Source organism: Corvus kubaryi, unplaced genomic scaffold, assembly GCF_017639235.1.
Source record: "Corvus kubaryi isolate FWS band 111438036 unplaced genomic scaffold, C.kubaryi_AGA036_p1.0 134, whole genome shotgun sequence".
NCBI lineage: Eukaryota > Metazoa > Chordata > Aves > Passeriformes > Corvidae > Corvus > Corvus kubaryi.
Window position 1 is genome coordinate 978,654 of NW_024580668.1, and position 25,118 is coordinate 1,003,771.

The window sequence follows — 25,118 nt, forward strand, 5'->3', positions numbered from 1 at the left end:
GGGATGTGAAAGGAAAAGCTGAACTGTAACAGGTCCCAGACACGAGTATTAGGAGCAGATTACACCCACCAGTGCTGCCACATTTAGATCATGAGTGAATGGGAAAGAGGAAAAAGAAGGGAGGCCGTGGCTGCCCTACAGTCAGCGCTGAGCCAAAGGAGAGGGTGTGAGCACCAGGAAAAAATTATTCAACAGACCCTTCCCAACACCAGAGTGTGGACAAACAACAGGGAGCCCCCTCACTATGAACTTCCCCACCCACTGAAATGCAGTTTTAGCCAAGACACCCAGATGCCCTTGTGGCAGCATTCACCGAGTCACAGCCTGGGTACAGAGGCTCTTCCTTCTCCTTTTCTTTCCCTGCAGGCCCCTGCCTTGGCTGAGCAGCCTTTTCCTTCCCTGATTTTTTGGGCTGCTGACCTAACGGTTTCCTATTTTTTTTTTTCTGTGAAAATATAGCAAAGAGGAGTAGCCCAAGCCTGACCACAGGGAAGAGGGGTGGGTACTTTACCAGAACCCTCTGAGAGACTCGAGACTGTTTCCCCATGACCATGATTCTACCATGTGATCATTTCCAGAGAAGGCCAGGCAATAAGGAAGGGGGAATAATGATGGAAATTGGGTTATCTGGGTCTATGAAACTTCAGTGTCTGTGTTTGAATCTCAAACCAAAGGGAAGAGAGAGGGAAGGACAAGGAAAATGTATTGGATCCTGATACCATCTGCCAAGGAAAAAGGCTCTCTATGGATCAGACAGACCTAATTCACAGGACAGGGAAGGAGGAGAATGGGGAAATGCCAGCCAAGACACTTGGTCCAAAAAAGCTGAAAAACACATCCACCTCTACTTCTAATTTTAGTCACTTTCTGAGGCCATCAAACAAAAGATTCTATTCTGCTCACCAAACCACAAATTTAGGAAGTGGCTAAATCCTGAGAAGAGTGTGATACTGCTCTCATCTGTGCATACAGTGATCACATGCCCACCAGGGCCATCAGCCGGGCGGTGGCTTCTGAGAAGGAACAGCACTGGCCTGTGTTACTCACCAGGGTCTCACCCCTTCTTTTCCCTACTGCTGAAGCTTCAGAGTAGGCCATGAGTGGCAGAGAACTCCTCTTATTTGTTTACCTTCCCTTTTGTCATCCTTCAGAACAGAGGGAGGCCACCAGCTCTGTCACCCTTGCCAGTGACTGGCTCTGGAGTGCTCATGACCTTGGGGTACAGATGATCTGGATCAGACTGGAATGAGCCAACTGGGAGAGTTTATATGGCATCATCTGTCATCTTCGGCCTGGGTTTGTCCTGGGCCAAAGTTATGCAAACAGCTCATGATCTGAGGCCAGTGACAGATCATTACTCACAGGCTGACCTCCCTCAGCACTGAACTCTTCATCCATCACCTCCTCTGACAGCTCTTTTTGGTGAAATGGAGAAGCACGTTGCCACAGGACACTGCTGTAGTCAGAATTTGACAGCACTCCTGCATTAGATGTGTGAGAATTAAAAATATTCTCGAGTCATTAAGGAGAAATAAAAATATTACTGTTTTGCTCCGATGCTTAACAAGATGTTTCAAGTTAGAGAGATACTTCCTCTTTCATCCTGGGGGAGCTTCTCATTTACCACAGGGTAGAAGTAAAAACACAAGGCAAACCACAGCACAGATGCTGTGCAGCAAGAACACACCTCACCTTACCTTACCCCACAGCAACACATCTACATCTCCATACCCGGAGAAATTATTATTTTTGATGCTCCCTTGGGAACTTTTAATAATACATTATGCTGTCTGGAAGAAATTTAAAATCAGATGATCGATTTCACTGGTTTAATATGAAGAAAGCCTTTATGCTCAGAGTGTTCTGACTTTCTGAAAGCAATGACTGAAGCAAGTGACACGTTTCAAATATCTCAGTCCCATCTTGCTGTGGTGCTCTGGGACACCCATAGAACTGTGGGTTTCAAGACCTTTTTTTTTTTTTTTTTTTTTCAGAGGCAAAAGCTCCTCCTAAGTAATTGCCTGTGCAGATGCAAATTTGGAATCCACTTTGGAAGTAAGAAAAATTAATTTGCATTGCAATGCTTACATCCCGCAAGAGTATCCGTGCCACAGCGATTCGTTTAAAATTCATACATATATTTAATATAAATTAATCACTGTATGAACAAATAATTTTTGAGGCACAGGGAGAAAATCGCCATGGCTCGTTTCGCACACGGTGCCCGTGGGTACCTCCCCGGCCCTGGCACCGGGGTTCGGCCCGCCCGGCGCGGCGGGGCCGGGCTCGGGCAGCGCCGGGGATTTCCCGCAGCCGCAGCGGCTTCGGGGAAGCGGCAGCACCGGGGCGGGAGCCTTACTGTCACTGCAGTCACCGTGCGGTCACCGGGCACAGCACGGGCTCCTCCCGGCCCCCCGGGGCACCCGCGGCCGCCGCAGCCTGGCCGGCCGGGGCTGGACCACCTCCCGGCAGGGTGCGATCCCGGCAGGGTGCGATCCCGGCCGGGGCTGGACCACCTCCCGGCCGGGGCTGGACCACCTTTCGGCAGGGTGCGATCCCGGCTGGGCGCGATCTCGGCTGGGTGCGATCCCGAAGGGATGCCGGGGGGATGCCGGGGGGATGCCGGAGCATGTGTGTGCACACCAACACACGAGGTTCGCATCTCCTGGGGGCTGCACTCTCACATCCACGCCCGCACTTGGATTCCGCCGCTTCGCATCCAGGCAGGACAGCAGCGTTTGTCACTCACCGGAAAACACGAGTCACACATGAGTTCTGGGGCTTTTTGCACTTACAGCCTGACATCCCCTCCCTCTGCAGACGTGGGAATCTCATGGTGCATCTGCTTTCACTTTTGCATTCAACTGACCTACATTATGAGCAGTCACTTGGAATCACGCTGCCTTCCCAGCTGATTTTCAGATCAGACTGTCGAGCACAGGCAGCGTATTAATTCCTGCGCTGCCCCTGCTTGCCGCACATGCCATCACTCAGGCAAGCCTGCCGTGCTTCCCTCCCTGATCCTGGACACCAGCTCTGGCTTGGAGCCTGCTCATGAGGAAAAAACACCGTGAGTGTGCTTGCAAGAATTCGCCTTAGCACAAGGGAAGTGGCGTGGGGAACAGTTAAATCCCAAATACGCTCAAACCCAGCCTGATTGGATTAAGGCAACCACCGCTGCTGCACACAGCATGTGCTGGGTGGCCGGGCTGGGCTGGGCACAGGCGCGGGATGGGCTGTCCATGGAAGCAGCTCCCCTGGAGCCTGCCCAATGGCTGTAATGAGCAGTGAGCCAGGCAGCAATAAGCTGAACACGGAGCTGCTCTGGTGGCAGTCTGTGCCTGCCATGGCTCCGAGCGCTGCGGCATCCTAGGGCAGCTCCAGCACAACCTGGGGAGAAGAAAAAGGAAATGCATCTATTCAGCTATGTATTGTGTATTGCTCAGATGTGGTGATGTTTAGCAGGAAATGGGAAGAAGAGTCTTAATTTTCAAGTACTGTTTCCCAAACCATTTGAAAATTTAGGAGCCTTGGAGTGCAGGCACATTTCCCTAGGGATTGTGCAGCGGTGGCACTTCAAAGGCAGGAGGTGAGTAAGCCTCACATTTGCATGTGCAAGCAGCACTCACACATCCCCAGATCGGCCCCGGGTTGTGAGCGTGCTGTTATGCAGTCAGCATGCACTGAAATTACTGTAATTGTACTTCCAAAATAAAGTATGCACCAACCCTTTTAATTTGTATAGAGATCACTGTTTAATTACCTGCACTGTGCTGTAATCTAACTTCAAGAAAGAAGACCTATAACAGTATATACAGGCTTATAACCACCGGTGTATGTACTGTGTGTAAACAGAGCATTAGCTGATGTATTTGGTGGGGCCAAAGACAGTGAAGAAGTCTGGGATCTGCACAGGACTGCATGCAAAAATTAAAATAAATTAGTACCCCAATGGAGCCTTTAATAAAATAATGTAGGAAGAGTTATGTGCACTCTCTCACTCAACATCTCTACCTTTTTCTTTTCTTTGGAAGGTGAAATTAGAGCTGAATTGACACCATTTTTCTTGGCTGGGAGCATCTCTAAAGAGCTGCATGATAATTTTTACCTGCAATCACAGATACACCATTAAGAAGAAAACTACCAATGTTTGTATAGAAAGTAAAGGGCATTTTTGTACTTTTCTAGCAGCTCCACAATCACAGAGAAATCCAGATCACTTGTTTCAAGAGATGACACTGATCCATCTAAACCACACTGAGAAAAGAATCCCTTTTAAGCCTTGCAGTCGGTGCATCCAAATATTAAACGATCCCTTTCTTTATGGTCTCTTGTCCTCATGTGAAGTGCTCACAAACACTAAAGGTGTTTCACACCACCGTGGCACAGTCCCCATGGACAACATGGCCCGTTCTCAGCACAGAGAGATGGTAATAAACTCCAGCCCTTGCAAAACAGCTCCCAGGCTGCAGCTCCTCTCTTAATGCTCCTTGTTGGCTGTTTAGCAATTGAGGGGCAAGGCTGCCTGTCCAGAAGCACTTATACAGATCCCACTTCTGGAGCATAAGAAGAAAGGTATTTTCCATACTGGTCACCAATAAACCATGGCGTGTCCAGTACGTGTCCTGCTGCCGTCCCCTCGCTCAGGCACCTCTGCTCTTGTGCAATGGCACAGACGGGGAAAAGAATTCTTTCTTAACTCTTGCAGCTGAACTCTCTGCACTCTGCAGCATGAGACTGGATCACACTGTTCATCACCTTATCTTCCTCAACTACATTACTAATGGTCTAAAAATTAGCCAGGCCTTCTGTAAAAATCCACCCACTCAGCTGGGGCCTTTGACTCAGTTGAATGGCAGCGTTGGGGTTGACACATTTCAAACCCCCATATTCTCCCAAGTGCAAAAACAAGGCCCACACTCAGGGAACCTGTTGGTCAGGGCCAGCTTTGGCACTCGCTCCTGTACTGCACCCAGCACAGCTGGGTTCAGGTGAGCATTGGGACTCTTCAACACCCTTATAATCCATGCAAATAATCCAAGTGTGCCCAGCTGGGTCAGGGGACATTCGCCAGTCTCACCACAAATCAACTGTGCACAGCTTGAACCTCTAGAGAAGGGAAGGGTTTTCGTATGGCTCAGAGGTCCACAGCAGGAGGTGATTCATACGCCACAGGGTCCTCGGGGTCCAGCACAACGTGCAACGGACTCAGCTCGAGGGTTTCCTTGTGCATGGCAGAGATTCCTCCCGGCCAGGAGAAAGGGGGTCCCTGGCACTGGGCAGCCACAGGCTGGACTTGCTCTGCTGCCTTCAGCCTCCCTGACCAAGCAGCACTTGCTTCTCTCCCTGTGGCCCGTGTGGAGAAGGGGCTCTGCCCCTCTCTCGTTTGGTTTGAAGCAAAGTTACTGCCTTATTAGACTCTGTTTAGCAAAAATAACAGTGTGAACAGGCTGAAAAACTGGTCTCTGGAATTGCCCCCGGGGCTCTGGGTAAATCACACAGAAGGAATGGGTCTTCAGATTGCTTCACTTGGGACAAAGATACCGGTCATTAGCTGGTGCTGAACAACACCCAAAATTGCTCTATGACTGATAAAGACCTACAACATGGTGGGTGAGGGCAAAGGCAGGGCTTGTGCTGTCTGGACAGGGCGTTGGTTGGTCCACACTGATTTCCTGTAACCCACAGGGCCCCACTTCTCCTTTCCTTCTCAAGGCTCTTGTCTAACAGGAAAACTGCCTCTGTGCCCTGTTGGGACACTGGGTGATGAGCACAGGCCAGTTGCACAAGCTGTAAGGGTACCTCTAGTACCTTAATCTGCCCCCTCCCTCATTAGATGTGTGCTCATTGCCTCCTTTCCTTCCTCTTCTTCATTTCCTTGCTGTTGCAGGAGAACAAACACCGAGCGAGTGAAGAAAGTGGCCAGAAAGGAACTCCAGACAGGGAAGCATCCAGTGGTCCCCTGCTCTGGGTGCCATTTACGGAACCTGTCCCTCAGAGATGCAGTTTCTCAGTGCACTGTCATGCATCCCCTGTTGCTGCCTATTACTTAATCTTTGCTTCCTCAAAGAGCACCCAGAATTGGGTAACAGGTTTCCTGAAGGTGACAGAAGCAAGGAGAAGATAGCACTTCAATGATAAAAATGAAAAGTTTGTCATAAGGGACTTGGACCCACGTCCACTACTGAAAGCCAAAAGAAGTGGTCGAGTATGCATGAGGGGCACACCCACTAAGAACACAACGAAAATTTCATTCTTGATCTGGAAATACATGGAAAAGGTGCCACACTAACCACTGTAGTGGTCTGAAGGAGAAGTTGGCTCCTCTGTGCCTGCACACAAACAGTAAAGGAGGCATTGAGGGGCACATTCCCACCCGTACACACACCGAGGGAACTGACTGCCAGCAGGTCCAGCAGCAGATGGCTGCTCCTCTCCTGCAAAGCCCTGGGCCAATTTATGTGCACCCCAGACATGAACTCTTCTCTGTTTTAAATTCTTCTTCCCCAGCAGCCAGGTCTGGCAAGAAAACAGCACATTTAATGTAAAATGAAGGGTGAATTTTGAACAGATGGGACAGAAAGCACGGGAACAGGGCTGTTTCTTCAGTCCAACATCCTCAGTGCCCACTGAGGATGTTGCACTGAAGATACTGAACAAGAGCCTGTGGGTTTTTATATTAATTTATAGGTTGAGAACAAATTTTCCCAATATTCAACACTCCTGGGAGACAGCAGTTGGCAATATAACTTGGAATCTCATAAAACTGATCTTTCAAGCATCTATGTCTCACTGACATTTAGTTATAGATTTTAGATGCATTTAAATATAAGGACAAGAGACCATAGTGCATAAACTCAAAATTTCCTACATGAACCGGTGGCTTTTTTACCTCAACTTCAGCACAAAGTCTTCCTAGGTTTAAAGACACAGTGTGCAGACTTACTTGTTGAATTCCTGTTGGCCAAAGAGGAAACTGTCAGATTATTGGCATTTTTGTTACTCTTTCTGAAAACACTGAGATCTTGCTTAGACAGAAGTCAGGGCTGACTTTCAGCTACTGAGACTCATGATGCCAGGAATACAAAAATAAAGATCTATATTTGAGGACAGATACAAGATCTAATAACTTTTGGCTGGAGGGAGTAGTAGGAGACCATCCTGCTCATCCCAGCACCTCTGCTTGCTGTTGAGAACATCTGCTCAGGAGCTGAGCGAGGTCTGTTGGTGTGCTGCAATCACCCTGGCAGCATCTTGGCAGCATTTCCAAAGCTGTTAATTAGCAGATTACTCATCAGTGGAGCTAGGGCATCCTGCAAACCAATGCCCCATTGACCCTGCTGAATAATTTTCCCATAAATAAAATGCAAACCTCACAGGTTGGTCTGCACAGGACAGATTTTCCCCTTCGTTTTCACAGTCAAAGCAACTATTCAGAATAGTATATTCAGCACTGAACTAGCCTGAAAGGGAGTCTTTCCCTGCAGCCTTGCACACCACATTGCCACTGGAACAGAGCAGATCAAGCACACAGGTAAATGTGCCAGTGCATTTGCAGGCTGCTGCAGTTTGCTTGCAGCCTTGAGCATTAGAATGGAGTTTGTTTAGAGGGGAAATGTTGACAAGGACACTGGGATTTATCCCCTGATTATTGAAAAAGTAAAAGAGGACTTTTAAGTTCTACCTGAAGGGCAGATGGGTTGATCTTGCACCAGCAGAGCATCTGTGGGTAGCACCCACAGCTGGGCAGCACATTCCTCTCACCATATTGTGAGTGCAGCCAGGATCCAGAGCTGAGCAAAATTTCACTTATACAACTGGTGGTTAATTCTGTGCCAACAGTAATTAGCTTCTGTAAAGAGTTTATAACAAGAAACCACAAAACAGTTTTATTCTGATGAAACGGATGGGAAAAAGCCGAGTGCGTCTGTCCACGGGGTGAGAGCTCCAAGGCTTGGCAGCAGAATTGAGGCTCAGTCTTTCAGGCCAAAGGCAAACAACATTTCCCTGAGCCCAGAGAAGCTTCCTTCTTAACACTGCTTGTATTGCTCAGCATCTCTAGCCCTAGACAGGGAGCTGCGCTGCTGCTATCATCAATGAAGCAGCAAAACAGGCAGGACCTTGCTCCAAGCACACACAGTCTGGGGCTCTGCTTGGGCCAACACTGACACTTGAGCTAAATCCTGAATATATTTATGCCAAGGAGATTGCTGTCAAAAGTACAGGATTGGGGTTTTACACAATTATTAGTAAAGACACAGTACTAAATAGTGGTACTGGTCTTAAAAGAGGAGAGAATGTACATTTAATTCTGCAGTTGGGACAAGTTGTATTATTAATTTCAGTAGGATTACATCCATTTATAAAACTAAAGCAAGTGTTCTTAGTTTTTTCATAGATTGTTGTATTAACATCTGTGTTCATATCAAAAGTATGCTGACATAGGGATTCTGTTCCATTCTCATTAGAATGAGCTCTGGCATTGAACAAAAGAGAAGTCTTTACCAGAACTCGTAATAACTTTGCTGTAGCTCCTAGATACAGGCATCTTTCTGAATACAAACAGGAACTGGGCAGTGTGGTAAAGTCAATGTATGACTGACTGCTCGAGAGATGTGGGTTCAATACTTGGGTTTTCCTGACCAAGTTCTATCACCAGCTCTCTCACTCCACTCAGATTATTTCCCCTCCTTCTACTTTTGTTTCTTTTCTCACTGTTTCTGTTTTATTCATTCATGCTGTAGTTTCTCTGGACACGTTCTGAACAGTACTTGGCAACAGGGTCCCAACTCAGTCCAAGATTCTGGGCATGGCTGTGGTAGAAATAAACAGTAATTCAAATTTGATACTCTTGCTCCTTGGAGTACATGGGCTCCCTGCCAATCTAAAAGAGCAAGAGAAAAGAGCTTTTGTTTTCCTAAAGTTTCCTGTGTCTCCTGAGAGGAGCAAGGGTTTAGATCCCTGGGTTCTGAACAGGTGCTCAGGGCTGAAAGGTTGGGGTTCAGGGCTCTGCTGATGACTTGCACTGCTGTCCACGGTCACGACTGTGTTGCTACCTGTCCCCAGAACCAGCACTGCACAATCTTCCAGAAGTTTTCAACGTTGCAAATGTACTCTAGGTGTAAAAATTTTCCATCCAATATCCCCAATGGCCGCATAAGCTAAGCAAGAAAGTGACTTTATGTGACAGCAGTGGAACAGAACTAGGCTGGTCCTGGACCATTAGTCACTGGCTTGTTGCTATCAGATTTTACTAACAAGAGGTGGCACTGGTACCTTGTTGTACTGAAACTACTAGAAAGTCATTAGCTGTGATGTCCAAGCCAAACCCTACTGCATTTCCTTTTACCATCAGCCAAGAGATCGTGATTAAAAGGGATGTATAATTAGAAACGATTTAACAGGAAACTGAAGAGAACCTCTAGTCATTGTAACCCTGGACTTTATTCCAAAGACAAAATAAAACAGGAAGGCTTTACTCTTGACGTGTTCTAAGCAGTGTAGCATTAAATCTGGTTCCAGTGAGTGTCATAAGTAAGCAGGGAAGGAGAAGAAGGTAAGAAGCTCCAGATAGCTGAGTCTCCAAAGATATGGGACAGGCTCCCCCCAGATCTTCAGCTTCCAGGAGAGGGGAAGGGCCCCATGTTTTTATCCTGCTGGAGGCACTTTGCCTGTGGGGAGGGAGCATCTTCAGTGCTATCGCACAAAAGGCACTATGCTCCTGGCAGGGATCATTTTGCCTGTCAGCGAAGCATTGGGGTGAGCGCTAGGAAACAGGATCATCCTACGTCATTCGAGGGAGGCTCCTCGTCCAGCCCGCAAGGGGACGGAGGGAGGGCGGGATGAGCTTTGCCCTCCTGTAACCTCCTGCAGCCCGGCGGGGATGCTCGGGTGCAGCCACCACCCGGCTCCACGGGCTCCTCTCTCCGCGGAGAAAGGCGCAGACACGGGCAGAACAGATAAACCTAAGGACAGGTTTTAGTTACAAAACGATTAAATACTCCACTGACTATAGAGCTCAAAATAAGTTATGTGGAGCCATTAGGTTCAGGTGCTGCAAGAAAAGGGCCCTGGACTGTGTATGGGCCTGTCTCACGACACTGATCCAGCACTTAAGGCCTGCCCCTCTTTCTTGCTGCAGTTACTTCCTAGAAAACTCCAGCAACCAGCCCAAATTTTGGAAAGGCAAAGGGGAGACTGCTGCTGAGCAGTGCAGAACCCTTGCTGTGACCTGCCACGCTCAGTCAGCTGTGCCAGCCCCGGGAAAGGCAGACCCTGTGGCTCAGAGCTGATGGGGATGATCCACACTGGTTCAAGCAGAGCAGATTCCTGCCTGGAGTGACCATTAAATGTCAGGTTCAGGCCATTTGCAGGCTTGGTGCTGCTTTTTGGTGTTGCTGGCATTCCAGCCTGCTGGCTGAGCCAAGGTCAGGGCTACCAGCTCTCCTCTGTCACCACCACTGTGCAACGTGTCCAGGACCTGACTGCTGCATTCGCATTTTCCTCTTGCTAAGATGTACCCCTGTGCAGGAAGCAGCTTTTGGGATAGATGGGGAATGTTGCTGAAAATAATTTGAAAGGCAAAGAGGGCTAAAATACACTGTCATGATGTTTCTGAGTAAATAAAGATAAGGGCGATGGAAGCTCTTCTGGCAGGGACATTAGCAGAGCCTCAGCAAATTAGTTTAGCACTAGAAAATTAACATGGAATGGAAACAAGACATTCAAAGGAAGGATGTGCTTTCACTAGGCACAGAGCCGAAGTTATTTGAGAAGAAGTGGAGCTGGTTCCAGACTAGCTAATTCATTTCTCCTTATCTCTCCTTGGCAGAGGCTCGCTGCCTAAAGAGCGCTTGATGTATGCCTGCTGCTTCCTCCCCTCTCCCCTCACGGGTTTGCCTTGCACAAAACAAGAATTAGTTTTGTTGCTAATGACTCCAGGTCCTCGTGGGCTGCAGAGAAACAAATCACAGCTCACTGGGCACCGTGTGACACCCCAGCACTCTGAACCACGTGGCAGCACTTGCACTTGCTCTAAGTTCAGCTCTCTGCTAAAATTTTTGCTGGAATACAAATGCCAGTTATAAACACTTTTTTTCCGTAACATTTGTGTGTTGGTAAAGGCCCAGACAGATTCACTGTCACAAAACACTTCTCAAGTGTGGCTTAATTTGCTTAGTGAACCTCAACTGCCCACCAATCTTACTGCCTGATGACTTTGTTGTGGTGTAAGCCCGTTTCAAATTTCAGGGAGGTACTAAAACAACAGGTTTGATATCTGCAAGATATAACACATCTTATTCCCTGGTAGTCAAACTCATTTTCTGAGCAGTTCATTTAGCAGAGCCAGGATTGTATGGACAGAGATACCAGAACATCCGGCTGGACCATTTTGTCATAAAATGACTCTCTATACTTACATTTAAAACCAAGTGGTCCCTGTTTATGACACTTTATAGCTTAAGTTTCAAACATGTCAGGGTTAAGCACAGGCTTTGGCCAAGCTGGGAATCAAACTGGGTTAACCTTGCAACTTGAGGCTCAGCAGCTCTTCCAGGTCTGAGCTGAGCAGACATCAAAAAGCTTTGCAGTGTGTAACACTGGTGAATAATAAACATTCTGTGACAGCTTTAAGCTGCTGCTGTTATCGTCCTCCTTTAGCTGCTGTCTGAGGAGATCCTGTCTCCCTCTGTGCCTCTCTCTTCAGGCATTCTGTCCCATCAAGGTGAACCTTTGCACCTCTCTTGCTGCAGCTCTGGTCCCTGTGTGGGAGCATGTTCTGCTCAGAGTGGTACCGCTTGGTTTCCCCAGAGCCCCAGGAAACAGAGGTGGGCATTCCTGCCAGAACACCTCCTCTTTGCTTCCCAGCTGTTCAGCCTGGCACATGCCAATTCAGCCTGAGACTTTTTCTGGATGTTTACTAGATTTTTGGAAGAGGTGAAAAAAAGTGAACTCAGTTCATCTCTCCTAGTTTATGCTGAAATTACTACGTGTCAGTGAAGATGATGAGAACTCAGCCTCTGATTTTATAGTTTGGGGGTTTCCAATGAATTTTCGATAACCTCTAAGAAAAATTCTGCATTGTTCATGGCTCTAAGCTCCTCACTTTTTTTTCTCTCTTATCACCCTTTATTTTGTAATCTCTTCCAACAAGGACTGATTCTGCTACATTCGTCTGGTAGCACACTGAATACATTTTGAAGATTAAATAAAACTAAGTTTTTATAGTCACCTGGGACACAATCTTCAGCAGTTAAAGAAAAGCAAAGTGGTGAGTTACGAGTTGAAGAACTGTCAGAATCTGCTACAACAGCAGCATCCATGAATGACTACTCAGTGGAAAATCCAGGTTGTCAGCTTATTGCGAGCATCTGTTATGCCACTGGCAGTGACATTTCAAAGTACGAAGCCCAGTTGGTAAGTTGCTATTTTAGAGCAGAAGTATAAATTCAGCACACTTTCATCAAAACCAGAGCATGCATATAGCAAACTGGAACTTGATGTCAGCAGGAAACATTTGTAACATGAACACAAACGCAACAGGAGAGGGGTCGGTGTCATTCCTTTGGTAAACCAGGACTGGAGAAGCTGGGGGCAAGAAAATGTTTCCTACGAAGCTTTCTTGACTAAAGAGACAAATTCTTCCCTAGGGAAAGGCTTGTGTGTACAAATAAAAAACTGAGAGTGGCCTTGCCTTACGTGGTCTCAGTTAGGCAGCATCTTTCCTGGTGAAAGAACTGAAGGATGCCTTTGTTCAGCCCTACAAGCCTTAAAATGTGTAGCCTGGTGAAGGCAAGGGAGCCTGAAACCAGTGCACCTCTGTGTTACCCTCATGGCTGCAGCTCCCAGTGCCAGGAACACCCCAGGAGAGTGTTCCTGCCCAGCGACAGCACAGCAAAGGACAGGAACCCAAGCACGAAACAGCAACAAACTGCAGCCACAGAAGCCTTGCAGCGAAACAGTTAAAATGCTTGAGTCATGTCTTTTCAAGGATTGAAGGACTAGCTGTGAAAAGCTGTGCTGACTTCCAGGGAAGCAGGCTGTAAACAACTCAGCAAACTGAGGGCAGGGCAGGGTAAGAGATGTGACGGGTACAAATGTCCCGCATGGCCAGCACGGGCGAGGTGCTTGTCAGAAAGGCATGTGCAGCTGTTCCCCGCTCAGCCTGTTTACTCTGCACCAGGATTTACCATCTGTGCGGCGCAACAATGCTCACACCAGAAATCAGGGCTTGTCAGATGGAGCCTGGTCTCGTGGCTGAAGCACAGGACAAGCAGTCAGGAGATTTAGATTCTATTTATTGCTCTCCTAGTGGCTCCCAGAGCAAATATGGGGAAATCATTTTGCTGCTTTGTGTCTTGTTTTCCTCCAAGATACTGCTTTACCTTATTAGTGGAATGAACACTTTGTTTGTGCTTATAAAGCGCCTTTTGTTCTTTGGATGCAATGCTAAAGTAGAACTAAACAAGATATATTTACACAGAATTTCTAAAGCTTCAGAAACAGCTGGTCAGCCTTCCTACTGCAGCAAAGTTAAAGGTCTGTAAACTCTGTCACAAATAACCCCAATGCAGTACAAAAGTCCCTGTGCTCCTCTCTCCATCGCACTTCAGATATTGAAGAAGGGACACTTTAGAGATCAGTGAGAACACTGGAATATGTGAAAAGAGACAGAGAAATAAAATTTGTTCAGAGGTGAGCCAATACAAATGACCCCAAAGTTTGGGAATTTTGATATTCTACTCTGAGTTTTTCAGCTTCTTATTGGCATTGGTAATTAAATAGCATTGAAAAGTCAAGGTACTCCTTTGTATAATAAATTTTCTTCTTCAGAATAAATCTTTTAGAGTTTTTGCTAAATCAAAGCACTGCAGCCATGCAAGATTCAGTATTCCATGTGATATTTCCGTGAACAGCACCAAGTTCAGGATGCACAGTTCCAAACACTACTGTGCTTTGGGAGAACAGGAGCTTCACAAATTGTCCCAGCAGAGTCATATGAAATTGAGCTTATTTTCTTAAATATTCCAAGAGTTTCTTGGATTGCATTTACTCCAGGATTAGCCCTGAGTCTTTATCAGAATTATGAAGGAGATCATGGATGGGTCTTCACTGATAACACTTTTCTAAAGCCTGACAATATTGCTTAAGGAAAGTCATTTCTGGAGCAAGACTGTGGGATAAATCCTGCTGTCAGTTCCCGTGGGGTGCCTCGCCAGGATGTGTGGAGGGGAATGTCCCTCTATGGCACTTCAGAAAAAGCTCTGTCCCACTCAAATTAACATTGCCAAAGTACTGTAGCATCACAGTTCATATTTTCTGTATTCTCTGCCTTCCAGTGAATAACTGTGTGATGGGTTCTGCTCCTCTCCTATCTCCATGTGGTTGATTGTACATATAAGGAAAACAGACTAGCCATTTTTGTGTTTCCTTTTAATTCTCTTGTTGTTATTGGGACCTAAATGATCTTGTTTTTGTTTTTACTGCTCTGTAATGAGTCACTGGCTTATTTAATTTAATTTTATTGTAATTGTTATCTTTTCATTCTTGTTTTTTTCCAGTCAGTTACTCATAAGACCACAAGATATAAACAAGACACTGTTGCTTGGACAACTTCTGAGGGTAATTTTTTTCACTGTCACCCAAATGCAAAGCCATTTACGGAATGGTCCTCACTTCCTAAGAACTTTCACCTCAGTCCATGTATATTTTTCCCCATATGTCATGTTTCTGTTGATCCTTATGTTTTCCAGCTAAAAGAGATCAGCCTGTCTGGTTTTGTTGCTGCTTGCAATCTTTCTTGGGCTTTCTATTGTGCCTCATCTAAAACTTTCCATGGAAATTTTACTGATGGAAAATCAAGTTTCATTTTATATTATTTCTTTTGTAACAAATAAATTCTGCCAAAACATTTTGATTAAAACTTTGGGAGAAATAGTTATCCGGCAAAATGTTAAATTTTCCTTTGCCATCTCCTCCATTTCCATGCCAACCTCATCTTTGGCAGAGCATTCTGCGGTGACTCTTTCTTGCCAGATTTCTTATCTTCAACCTGATTGCCCAAGGAAATGGGATTTATGTCGTTGTGCTATGTTTGCATATGTTACATACACGTGTCTCTTTATCCATCAGTATAATTTCAAAGCAACTGGCAGCTTTCCACCAGATCTGATGTAAAGACACAAGTCTAAATTCTGTTATCATTTTGTGTTTCGCTGTAGATGTCAGACAGAAAAGAATTTTTATGAATGCATCTGTGAAGGGAAAAGCTTCAGGAGCAGTGACCTTGTATTCACTAGCACAGAAAGCAGATGAGAGAGAACAGTAAATGCCCAGCTATGGGAAAATCCACTGGAGTTCATCCCCATCAGGACAGACACCACAGGGCATAAAGGCACAGAACAGCAAGACTCTCAATGCTGCTGCCTTTGGTACTTTATTTCCTGTGAGGCTGGAAATCCTCAGAACTTGTGAGACTGACTGACTGTAAATGTGCACCAGTTTAGTTGGAAATGGTTCATATTTTGGGGCAAAGCAAAGTGATTTTGTTTAAGGTGATCTGCAGCTCTGCATCGCCCTTACTGGTAAGCAGAGAACCAGGAGAGTCACAGCCTCAGAAAGCTGAAGGCTCTGTCAGTGTGCTCCTGTTATGTCTGCTCCTCAAAGAAGTTCAGAGCTCCCTGGATGTGCCACAATTACACCTTCACAGTCACAGCTTTAGGCATTCCCTAAGATGTAAATTGTCTGGCATGAAAAAGCATCTTTTGCATATCTATGTGCAACTTCTACATGCAGTAAAGTTCCTGTAGTACCCCAGAACTTCAGCAGCCTCTGCAGATAAAGTGCATCAGACCAGGAATGACCGATATGGATGGCACAGAAGCACTGCAGAGGTGGGCCATTGCCCAGCAGCACCAACAGACTGGATATGACATGTACAAAAAGCTTTGCTAATGAGGAACCTTGGAACAGCTATGACAAGTGATGGCACATTTTAGGTGACGGCTTTGATAAACTCCAAGTGCTGTGGAAGCAGTTCCAGAGATTAGCAACAGTGATTTTCTCTGAGTCAGCAATGACCCAGCCCACCTCCCCATGGTAGGAGGTACCAGGATGTTTGGAATGCCATCCCTAGGACAAGAGGTCAGACTGAACTTCTGACCAGTGCGATCATTGAAAAATTTGAGGCTGCTTTTGCAAGAGTTAACACCAGTTAACTGAAGTCAGATCCCAGCTTGGGTAATTCCATTCTACCTCCCTAAAATTCCCCATTTATTTCAAACAGATGCAGTATTTTCCACTTCCTCCATTAAAGACTGCTGAGTAGTTCAGTATGTTGTGCTGAGCACTTGCTGTGTTTTACCCCAAGGGTAGCTACAGCACCCAGGAAATGACCCAGTGCAGAGCTTTGGTGTATTTGTTATATTTGAGGGGCAATGCTGGTCTGTCTGTTCAGTGTGAGAACTGCTAGACATTCTCCCACAGAGCCATGGTTTGCAGCAAACAGCCAACAAAAGCTAGCACTAAGGATTTTGTCCTGTGGACAGATCAGTAGAGTGTGAGCTACACACAGCCTCTGGTTTTAGCTCTTCTATTTATTTCAAGCAGCAACTCGGTCACTTTGTAGTAAGGCCAAAAAGCACCTTAATTTCACATCAGAGTAAGTTGGTCTGGACTTCTAATTTCTGTTCCTCAATACTCATTAGTAACAGTGAAATAGCAATGCTCATTAACGCATCATTAATATTTACTATAATGGATGCTTTATGATCACTTTGCAAGGGAGATGAATTCCTATTTCCCATTTCTTCTGATACATACAAAGTGAAGAATGAACAAATTGAGCCATTTGTATGCCACGCTGTGCTAGACACCTCGCAGTGCCTGATGGCAGTAGAAGCAAACACAGAAGTGCAGCCAGAAATGGTAACTGAAAGCATGTTCAGGGAGACAGAACTGCAGCTTATTCTTAACAAGTGTGTGGTAGAGATAATGTAAAAGCAATTACTTTAGCAAAGGCTATTTACTGAAAAATTCTTTTTTTACAGAGCACCAACTTACTCAGCTGGCAGGATTGCTTCCAGGAGACAGAGCCAATTAGTGCCACTTATGCTGGGGACACTGAGAGGTGGCCATCCGCCTGCTGAGACCGGCCCCATGTCCTGTCCCCAGCCACACGATTCCTCGGTGCGGGTACACGTTCCCTGTCCAGGGTTCCTCAGCAATGTGTGTTCACATGGAATCTGTCATCCTGAATGATAACCTGCACCCCAGTGAGGTAACGCACTCACCTGGAGTTTCTCTCTGCTTTACCAGGATGGGTGACCTGCCCACACGAGGTGCTACAGTCGTGTGAGATATTGGTGTAGTCTAGGATCTCTCTGCTTGTTTCTGAATTTCCGCCAGTATCACTGAGGCAAGAATATGACCCTTGAAATTCAGATAACCCTACAGTTTACCAAGAAGCTGGAAAGGCAACTGGAAAATGTAAACGGAGGGTGCACTCAGGTTTCCCTATTGAGGACAACTGTGATCTAGCAGTGACATAGAAATCAGCAGGAAGAAAAGATAACCCTGTGTGCTGCTGCTGCCATTCACAGGATTTCTAAATTCAAGTAACACTCACAAACGTTTTTATAAAAAAGTCAATGTGTAGCCTTTTGGTTGCAATTCAAGTTCTAATAAAACTGTTTATTGAACTCCTTGACCCCTTCCTGGAATCTGCTCGAGCTTCCCAGAACTTTGTGTCATGTGGTTCTCGGTCATTAATAACGAAGTATGACACAGCAGTTTAGACGCACAGCAGCCTTTTCTCCGTGCGAGCAGGCGCCAGGACGGAGCTCAGAGCACACAAACAGCTCAGCCCAAGGCTGCAGGATCCAGTCCCAGAGCAGCAGTGCCGTGATGCAGCACAAGCAGAAAGGGCAGAGGCAGGAAGTGATTCATCCCAGTACAGTACAACGTGTGGGACATGATCAAAAAGATCCCAGCCTCCAGCCGGGAAAAGTACAGTACTGGGCAAGCGGCTCTGGGCTCCAGCCTGGATATTAGATCCATCTCCCAGTCTGTTTACACAGAAATACTCCTCCACCAGCCAGCTGTGCATTAAAAGCAGCATCTGGTGCTAAAGAGGGTCAGTGAATCGCAAGACCTCTGAATACATGGCTGATCTATTCTGTCCACCCACTCATTTACGTTTATACAGCCCTTCTGGCTTCTGCCTGGAAATCTTTGGCCTTCAAGCCAGAGATCTCTCCAGCAGTTCTCCTCCAGCTCTTGGCCTGCTTTACTGTTCCTTGAATCTCTTTAGCCATTTCCCTGCCTGTTCCCAACCCTCAGCCCCCTGTCCCACTCCAGCTCATGGCTAATTAATCATCTCTTCTTATGACAACTGGACTGTAGCTAAGAAATTCTGAGTGTCACTTTCCAAGGAGCAGAGCTGTTGTGTCTGCTGCAGCAAGATACATTCCAGGTACGTTCTGCCTCACCAATTATATGCTTCAAAGAAAAAAAGGGCAGGGATGTTGCTATATGAAGAAGCTAATCACATTCTAGGGTGTGATGCTGTGCTTCAGCTACAGCGGAATGAATGAGACTCATTGTGAATTGATTCAAAAGTCTTATCTTTGCCAAATTTGGATTTAGTTACACATGTGCATTTCCTACAAATGAAAGAAAAAACCTGTGTGGGCCTACAGGTGAAATGGGTTTAATTTTGATCAAGTTCCTTGAGCTGATGATCATTGTAATTTCACTGGAGAGGCTCAAACTTGCTGTAGAAAGTTGGGTGGAGAGGGAGCTGGAAGAGAGAAAATTGAAGTCTCCGTTTAGGTGGGAGCTACAATCAAATTATGTTTTTTTTCCTTCCTATTTGTGTCCTAAGTTGCTTCTGCTTACTTCTCCCTGCCTCCCTCCATAGTATTTACAGTGCATATGGGCAAACGCTGGAGCCCTACGTGCTTGCTTCAGTTAAAGTTCATTTGTTAAGGAAACAGAGATTGTCCTACAGCCCTGGAATAGACTCACCAGCACCTGAGGTCCTACTCCAAGCACCAGATGTGCTTTGACCCACTTTGTCAAGCCAAGCACAGTGCAGGAATGCCATTTTCAACAAAAACGAGGCTGCGGAAAGGAAAACATTTGCCTGCAAACCCAGTTCTCCCTCTGGGGAGGGATCAAGAGGATGAACTGGACATGCCAGGCTGATCAGTGCTGCTTTGTGCAAGGCTGGCAGGAGTTCAGAAGGGATGATGGTGGGACTGGTATTGACACTACTCTAGAAAGGACCAACACTCATTTCAGAAGAAAAAATGGCTCATCCAGACAAGATGTTTAATATTTTAGTGTATCTAAGTCCATTTGAAACAAGTCCAAGGCTCACTGTCTTATCTGCTCTACTGTTAGCTGGTGTTGGCCAAGACATCCCACACCCTGGTCTAGACAAAGCCTAGAAGCAAGGGAAACAAACAAATGACACAGAGAGTGAGGACTAAAGGAAGGGAGACACAGTGAGAAAAGAGTAGACAGAAAGGAAGACAATGGAATGGAAAAAACCAACATTATCCTTATACTGAACATGACAGCTGGGCTTTCGAGGGGTGCTCTTTTCCCTAATCCATAGCACATGCTGCTTCTTAACTCCGGTGATGTGTTTGTTTATTTGTTGTGTGTTTCGGTCAAATGAATCACCCGTAGGAAAAACCCATGGACTTAAAATTACCGAGGGCAAAATCTCATTGTACAACAGCTACTCTGGCACAGCTCGTAGGTAGCAAGAGGAAAAGGCACTTGGGAATTTTCTGGTGAAGAGTTTCTCTGTAGGTTTTCTTAAAGGACAATTACACTATGTTGAACCCGAACTGTTTAATGGGAGTGTGGCACTGGAACTGTCCTGTTTTGTATAAATATTAAATAGGCATTGAACTTGGTCTCCCACATCCCGCAGAAGTACTCCGACCATTTGGGGCTCAAAATGATCTCTTTATTTAGGTCTAGCAATCTGCTGAATTTTTAATCAAAATAGAAGGTCACAACAGGAGAGCCCTAAACAGCCACTGCTCTGGTGAGAAATATCCTCACATCAGGCTTGGGGCATAACTTCTCCTCCTGGGTTTGACTTCAGAAATCTCTCGCATCCCTGCTAATTGTCCTACCTACTGGGCTGTTAATTATTTTGGGGTGATGCCTGCATGCTCTTCAAGGACAATTTGGGAAAGTGAACATTTGAACCCAGTAGAGAGAAGAAAATGTTGTGAGAACTTGAACTAACTTTAACTAGACCAAAAAACTGCTTCTCAGACTCAATGTGCAGAGGCTCCAGCTCCGTGTGATGCACCCATGCTCCAGAGGCAGCGACTTGGTTTGGGGGGTTTGTGTGTGCCAGTTTGTTATGTGCAGGCTGCACACAGGCGTGTCCTGACTCAGGGTGTGCAGAGTGTGGAGTTTGGGGGCCATGGTGTGTGTATTTCTCACAGCGTGGGTTATGTGCTCCCTGTTCCTTTGTGCACAGACAGTTTCAGTGGATATGTATCACTTGTATAGTGATTATAGTAAATTAGTAAATACAAAGTACCTGTACATAAGGTCAACAAAACATCCCTCATATTTCTAGATCTCTGTTATAAACACATCTGGAGAAAAATCATGCTTTATTTTGCCTCTTAAATGTCGCATGTAGAAATAAGTACAAACACATCATTCCATCCAGTGTCCTTGCCCAGCTGATGTGAAACGAGCACTAAAGCAACAAGTGTGAGGCATAACCACTATTTCTGTGTGCTGAAACCCTACTGAACAGAAGAGCTGGTCTGCCACCTCTGCCTACCAAAGAAGAGTTCTGGCCAAATGCTCCAGCCCCTCTCCATCCAGAAGCAACAGCCTCCCTAAGAATACTTGGAGTCACAGAAATGTGTGTGGGAATTGAAAATAAAACTTGATCCAACAAATACTCACTGGTAGATACCAATGGTAATATTAAGTCTGAAATTCAAAGAACTAAAGATGTTTTTGCCCACATTCTTGGGGTAAAATGGGACATCTGCACTTTGGTCCTATGGCCATCATTTCATAGAGAAAAGGTAGAGAGCAGGCTGAAGACACTTGAGTCAGGCACTGGGCTCACAATGTTCTCCCTGGGCATGTGTCCCCTCGGGAGAAGTGGCAGCAGGAAGCAGGCAGGAGGGCACAGGAAGTGTTTGGGAAATTTCACTTAACAGTTAAAACCTCTACGTGAATGAAGCCTTGAGCCTGTTTTGCTTCAAACAATGTTCCATTCAAAGTATGACTCAACTTTTGGGGCCTGATCCAAAGCTCACTAAAGACAATGAGAGTTTTTCCATTGACTTGAGCAGCCTTTGGATGAGGGCCTTGATCCTGATCCTGGAAGCTTGATTCACATGAGAAAGGCTGCACAAAAAAGATCAGGTCTAGAAATCTGTGTTGAGATTGTACCCAATCCTTTCCTTGGTGAGTATTCCAAACTAAAGCAGTGACACCAATTTAGCCTGATGGTCTGCTCACTGTCCTGAACTTCACCTAACATTTGACGGTCACAGGGATTTATAAGGATAAATCCTTGGTCCTGTACTTCCACAGAAGTGTTCATAGCTGATAAAGAGTTTTTCTTCCCTCTTGACTTTGTTCTGTCTAACAGAATTCATGTCTCATGAATCATGGAGTGCAGACTTCAAGAGATGCCACACGGTTCACATTAAAGCCTAGGGTCCAGTTAAAATTAAAAGTGTCTTCATTACTGAGACCTAAGGTGTTCAAACTATAATGAAGGGTAAATTAATCTGATGTACTTTTAGTAGTTAATGCTTTCACAAGCTGGTTTCCAGGGCACTGGTTTTTTGTAGAAAAGGTATAATCTTTTTCAGCCACTTTGGAAGATAAAACTTATTATGTTTGAATAAGATGTCTTCAAACGCCATTATTCAACCATAAAGGAAGAGAAAGACCAAACAATGCAACATTTGGACCTTGCAACTTCCTCCCTATTGGCTGTCTTTTCAAAGCAAGTGTCATCTGAAATTATTTTATACATTCCTATACCTTTCCCAAATTCCTATCCTCTCTACGAACATCCTGTCCAAGGGCAGCTCTCTGACTGGGCTGTTATCTGCTGTGACACCTTGCTTACAAACACATCTGGAGAGCTCACTGTGTACCAAACCTCTCGGTCCCACTCTGCATGTTTGGCTCGTGCCTGACAAAGATTTTCATACAAAACCTCTTCACCCTTCCCTTCAGTGCTCACCATACAGTGCATGAATAATATTTGGTTGTCCCGGTGGAGTTACAACTAAAAAAAATGTTTTCACCCATCTGGTTTGCATTAACTTTACAAGGGAAATGCAGTATACAGGGGAATTTTTGGTTTTTTTTTGCTTGTATAACCATGTCTACACCCTGGCTGCTGCCAGGAGCATCCTGGGTCACCCAGGGAAAGCTACAGCCTTGACACAAACAGGGGCCCGTGTGACAGAGCACGAGGGACAGGGCCAGCAGTGCTGGTGAGGGCAGTGGAGACACAAGAGCTGCTTTACCTCCACACCCAACCTTGCAGAAGATCTACTTGGGCGATTTCTGTCAAAGCTTTTCCTTGCAAAGCTGTGCCGCTGCTTTTTTAAGGCCAGCCAAAACCTCAGATTGCCTCACAGAACGGAGTGATCCAGGATCCATAAACGTCATTTCCCAGGATAATCCTTGACTTTTGTTTCAGTCTGTTATTTCCCACTTAATACCCACAGCTTTTTAATTGGTTATTATTATTTCTTATTATATTTGAAAATTTTAAGATTCTCTTAAGAAGCAAAAAGGGGACATAATTAAAGAAAAATGCAGAGAATAATTGAAATGTAGCATGACTTTACAGATGTGACAGACATTGATTCTTCTGGGGAGGGAGACAGGAAGCTGTGGTGGGCCAGAGCCCTCAGCCCTCATCTGACTGCAAAATATCCCCTCAGGACTAACTTTGTAAAGTCCAGTCACACAATAACCACCTGCAGCTCCTGCACCCAGCTCTCCAGCACTGCCCAGACTGTTGCCAGACAGTCTTTTCCATTATTTTCATGTTGTAATACAACATTTATTTACCTGATTTAAAAGCAACCATTGTCCTACTACATGACTTCAGGCAGGTTACTTCAGTGTGCTGGTTTTTATCTTCTGATGGCCTTTCAGACCTTTAGTTCCTCTTCTAATCATAAATAAAGTATCAACAGTGATGACAAGAAAAGGGAAAGATGTGATATGAATTCTGACCATGAAGAATGAAGAAGGTGACACGGCATGTTCAATTTTCAAATGCCATCTGCGCCCAGACTTGATCCAAAATCAGTCTCATTTTATATGTATGGCTTCTTTTGAACCTCATTTTGAACGTTTAGCTCTTTTGATTGGTTTTCAATGTCAGTTCATTCATTGCCATTACAAGTAGTAAGTGCAAGACCAAACCTCAGCTTTAAGTTACATTATATTAAAAAATAAACAGAGATCAACGCAACACTGCTGCCATTGACTTTAGTGGGTACTGAGTTCATCTAAAAATGTCATCACGGCATCCAAATTGGTACAAAGCTTCCTATGCTGTACTACAAACTTAACTATAGTTTGTCATCATTAGACTTAAGGGTAGGCAGAGACAGTTCCTTGAATGCCCGATGTCCCACTCAGGGGGCCGTACACAAGGACAGCCAGACAGGCTGGACAGCAACTGTAAGAGATCCTGACCAAAATTCAAAATACAGCTTTGAGACTGAAATGTTGCTTATCACAAAAAGAGGATCTGTGAAAACAGAAATGGGAAGAGAAGGAGGATGAGACTGGTAAGCACAGAGTCTCCCAGTGACTCCCAGTGCTGGGATGACCCCAGCTGGAACAATGCAAGATGGGTGACTTGATTGTGAAAAAGGGTGGTAAACAAGGAAAGCTCCTGCATGGAAAAAGTAAACATCAAGGGCTGAAATCAGGCTGTGCAGAAGTGCCATGCACCAGCTGCTGCCAGCAGCGCGTGTGACACATTCACACCACGGCAGGGAGGGCGGGGTGGGTTTGATCTCTGCCTGATTTGCGCTAATGACATTCCCCCAGTGGCTGTGGCTTTCCTCACACCACACCCAGGAGGGTCAGAGGCACATTCCTCCTCAGTTTTAATGTGAAAAAACATATTTTGAGTCAAGTTAAATGATGCCAGGTGTTTGCTCTGGTTGCCTTAACCAGAGGCATCGTCAGAGCTCAGCCTGCACTTCCCAGCAGTGTGAAACTCAGCTCTTCAGAATGTACCAGTTACCTGCTTGTAACTCCAGCCCAGCTCCACGGCCAGCTACTGATGGATGAGATCCACCCTGTGATAATGTGTCCTGTGCAACGGGAGACAGCGACATCTGTGAGTGTGGATGCCAGCCCAGCAGAGTATTGTGAACTGTTGTGTTTATTTGCGTTGCCTGGAAGCCCCATTTAGGGATCAGGAGGGACAGACACAAACCTAAAGCACTGCGCTCTCCATGGAGGGGTTATTTACCTCTGCTGCTTTTGTCCTGCCTGTCAGGAAAAGCCTTACTTCTGCCAGTGACAAAAATGCACCAGAAATGGAAACAGGAGTAGGTCCATTGCCTCAAATCCCACAGCACAAGATCTGAGGTGTCACCCAGTCCAGATCATCAAAGCATTCCGAAAAGCTGAAACCTCGTACCAAGCTAAACTCTGAACTTCTGAGCCCGATCCCCAAGACCAGTGAACAAACACTTCTTAAGAAACAAGAGGTGCATAGTAAAGGCATATAAATTCACTGCTTATTTTGGCAGTGGAAGTTGAAGTTTTCAGATGCTCTGTACCTAAAGAGGTCACTGCAATAAACATTCAGCAGATCCCAGGAAAGCTGCTGGCGACTGTTAAAGCTCAGAATTCCTGAAAATCTGAATCTTTTTGTGTTAGGACCCTATTTCAGGAATTGCAGTTTATAAATAACTGCTTGATGGCACACCTAAATTTAAGAATGCCAAGGAATCTAGCAAAATCCATGTGCCGAGGACTTCCAGAGCCAGTTTCGTAAGAGCTCTGGAGGCTGGCTGTGAAACCTGTGTGCCATGGACTCACACTGGCTGTGTTCCTCA